A 4,463-nucleotide genomic window follows, 5' to 3' on the forward strand; every position below is an offset into this window, starting at 1 on the left:
ATGCTCTGTGACCATCACTATTGCAGCTTGAGATGCAGTAGCAAAATCAGCGTAAATTTTCTTTCTCGTTCATAAATTTTCAAATAGAAGATTCATTCTTACCATAACTCTTTGCAACTGCAGCCTATATATTTTTTCTTTCCTTATTAAGTTAAAAACTTTCACTTTCTTACTTAAAGGAAGCAGTTTATGGTTTCTCTTTGGCATTGCCAAATTGCTAGAATCACTACTCTTGCACTTTGGGGCCATTACTAAGTATCATAAGGGTGCCTTGAACACAAATTGTGGATATTGTGAGTTGATCTGATAACCCGGATTGCTACTAGCTGACTCACAGGCAGGTAGTGTATACAGCATGAAAACACTGGACAGAGATGCTTCACATCTTGGGTGGGATAAAGAGGAAAAACTCAAGATTTCAAAATGCCACTCAAAATGATAGGCAATTTCAAATTTATAAATTGTTTATTTCCAGAATTTTTCATTTTATATGCCCAGGCTGTGGTTGACCACTGGTAACTAAAGCCTTGGAAATCAAAACCATTAAGAGGGTACTACTGTAGTCTGAAAGTCCAAGTTTCCTGTCACTTTTAATTTAGAGATAGACTAAGACGTCATAATTAGATTTTATGATAATGATCTTGTAAGGTGTTGCCAGATATGCTGACATCACCTTACTTACAAAATTACATCCTAGAGAGTACCTACCTACATAAGGGAACTGAGAAATTTAATAACAAAGTTCTTTAAATTATGTCTCCCAAAATTTTCATTTTTGAACATTTAAGGACTTAATGAATATTTGTTGCATGAAATAATTCTTTACAATTGCTTATTTGAATAATTCAGGTATTTTCTATAGAGTTTATACAAAGAATACTTTATCAGAATTTTACTAGTACAGTTTTTGGCTACTAGTCTCCTTCACTTCTGTTCTTCTGTCCCTGCCCCCCATCCCAAAAATAAGCAAGTTGAAAGATTTATAAAATTTTACCACTGCTACTTTATAAGGCAAATATATTCATAAAAAGTCTTTATAATATGATACCATTCTAGTTGTGGGTTCTGTTATTCTACAAGACAAATCTTTGTGCAGCATATTCACCCCTCTTTTATTGGGAGTTTAAGGCAGCTATGTTTTTCTCTTCTATTTCACCTGCACCAACTTGATGTCATCTGCACATCTTCTGAGAAGGCTTATGTGTTTTTTATTTCATTCGAAGCCAAAACTGTCAAAATTGTTCCTTTCTGATCATCTGGGGGTGAAAGATTTTTATTCAATCTTATTTTTTTGTTAATCTTTTGATCTGTAGATTTTAATCATACTTTTTACAATAAGCTGTATTCGCTTTGATTTTTTTCAATGGATACTTAATGGATATTTATTTATTTAATGGATATTAATTATTAAAATGTCTGGTAAGAAGTATGGTCCTTCATTCATATTCAACAAATATTTATGACATTTCTACGTATGGAAAGTATTGGGCCAAGCAGTGATTCAGTCTTTCTTGATGAAATATTGGTATCTCCTATTTTATGTACTCAAAATTATAAATAAATATGAATACTTTTTAGAGTTAGTAAAATATTTATATTTTAGTGCAACTAGGGCTATAAAACAGATTTAGTCACTTTTAGTATACTAAGAATTTGAGAGAAAAAAATACATTTGGTGGATTTCTAGTTGCTTGCCTCACTAAATATTATCAAATTATTGCAATGATTGAGGCATCTAGAACACCCTTCTGTTCTAGAAAGAAAAAATACTTCATTTTTGTATTTCCATTAGTGATTATCAAACAAGGTGATTTTGCCTTTCAGGAGACATAGGCACAGTCTGAAGACATTTTTAATTGTTATGAATGAGGGATGGGGTGAGTATTATTTGCTTCAACTTAATAGAAGCCAGGAACACTGCTATCTCAAGATATGCACAGTAAAAGCCCATATTTGGTTCAAAATATCAATAGCATAAGATTGGGAAACCCTGACTTACATGAACTAAATATAAATGCTTTATTATGTGTGTGCAACATATAATCAAATAACCTAATGAAAAAAATGTTGATGTGCTGAGTTAAATTTTTTTTTCATATTTTATTAGTTCAAAGTAGGTAGATTCTTTATTTTGTAGATTTAATATAAAATATATAGTTTTTTTTTACATTTTCCTTTAATTTATAATAGTTTTATTAAATTATAATTGCCATTAGTTGAAACCATTAAATGCAAATCTGACTAGCTTCTCAAGTATCTAAGGAGACACAGCTGGAATGAAAACAGATGGAAGGTATAAATGAGAAGATTCAATTAACATTTTTTTTCTTCTAGCACATGTTTTACAAATAAAATCCCCTGGGATTAAAAAATGAGACCTTAATTCAAGAAATATGGTGCCTCCTGACCATGTTTAGAGCAAAATATTTTATCATCTTTTGACATCATTTGGAGTTCGGTCCAAATCTATGTCCTTGGGGTCAAGTCACAAATACGGTGACAAAGAAATTCTAAGCTAAGAGCAACAAAATTACTATACATTAGAACACTAATTTAGTGGCAGCCTGATTCTTTCAGAAGTCATTTTCTACTCCTAACAGTATTATAATTGTCATTATAAGATTAGATTTGACACTATGATTCCCAAGAATGAACATAATAAAAACACACTATTTATTATAGTGCTAGCAATTATCCTGCTGTGCCTTCTTTAACATTTAAAGGGATCGATGCTATGTAGTTAATCAGATCCATTAGAAACATCTTTATTTTGAAAATTTAAGGCGTCTTTAAATACTAATTTAAAATATGCCAAAATTGAGTTTGGCTATTCATAAGGCTGATATTATTTTCCAACTGTCCCTTAAGAATGAACACAGAGCTGTAAAAAATTAGCTGATGGGCAGAGGCAAGGTTATGGATTTATTTCTTAAATTATTTCAATAGCTCAAAATATTGTAGATGATTTCAGAGTTAAAGATGATAATCATATTTCCAGTGTTCAGTAGGGCTATTGCAGATTTCAAGAAAAAGATAGATGCCCAACTTACTGTGGGATAGATTTAGAACACATGGGACATAAAGAAATCTTGACATTTCAGCAGTAGTTGTGTCCCCCCAGCCAATCACATGCAGCCCACCACTGTCATGAGTCCGCTTTTTTTTTTGTCTCTGCTTCCACTTCCACTACAATTTGTTAGTACTAGTTCCACTAATATTTCTTCCAGAAGGCTTATGTCTGTGGGTTTCTATGCATGCTATACCTTCGGTTCTGATTTAATGTAGATTTTCTACATTACTTCTAGATTATCCCTTCTCTGTGTGATTTATATTAAGAATATCCAAAAAGGTTTTGTCCACATTGGTGATTTACCAAACAAATGAGAGAATTCCTGGTAGTCAGAGTTTGCAAGACAGACCTCTTCACAGAAAACTGGCACCTTTCATGTCTGATTGTCCAGTTTCTAGTTGGCTGTCTATTGTTATAAATTCCTAGTTCAGTCCTGGCCACTTTGTCTAGGACTGCAGGTTAATAAACATGGAGCATATTAGTGACACCTGAAGAACAACTGTAGGCCTCTCTATTCAGACGTGACTTGTAATTGTAATATGTACTCAAAGCTTCCTGGGCTTCTTCTGAGTTTATCAAATAATCAATAATTAGGATAATTCATACTTCTAATCAGATATTTTATCTTGAACCAATCAAATGACCCCTAAGCAAAATATAAATAAGATGAGGGTAAAATAATATTGTAAATGCTTGTGACAAGTCCACAACAGGACTATCACACAATATTTCACTAAATGTCAAGAAAAAAAGATAACATATAGCAGGAATTTTTCAGGTATAGAAAAATGCAAGTGTGCAAATAATGGTGGGATAGATCTTGACACAAGCAAGCAAGTAAACAAACAAAAATCCCTTTCTAATGGAAAAAATAATAGCACAAGAATTATTAGGAAAAAAGATCGTGTTATCATGGAAAAATGGATAATGGGAAATGAGATGTTTTAAATATGCATAGTGTGGGCAGAATTTACCAAATATCATCAAAACATGGTTATTCTTTGATGACATAACATACATCAAGCCAATGAGAAGATAAAGTAAAATCAAAACTATGCTTTTTGAACTAATAAATTGATATAGGATGAAAATACAAATGGCTGACAAAAACATGGATAAACTTATGAAAAACAGCTATATAATAGGTTATTTATGAACTTTTAAGTTTTTATAGGGCATGACCTTTTCGGGGTGGTAATAGGGTGCATAATTTCTAGCCCAATAATAATTTCTTGGTTGCTGCCTTCAAATAGAATACTGTGCTGATTACTGATTAAAACCTGTCTCTTATACACATCTCTAGCCCAAGATATATCTATAAATGTCCATGAGCTAGAGTCTAGAAAGGGGGCCTCACAACTCTGACCAATACCCTATCCTGCTATGGCTGAGT

Source organism: Mandrillus leucophaeus, unplaced genomic scaffold (assembly GCF_000951045.1).
Source record: "Mandrillus leucophaeus isolate KB7577 unplaced genomic scaffold, Mleu.le_1.0 Scaffold904, whole genome shotgun sequence".
In the NCBI taxonomy this organism is placed as follows: Eukaryota; Metazoa; Chordata; class Mammalia; order Primates; family Cercopithecidae; genus Mandrillus; species Mandrillus leucophaeus.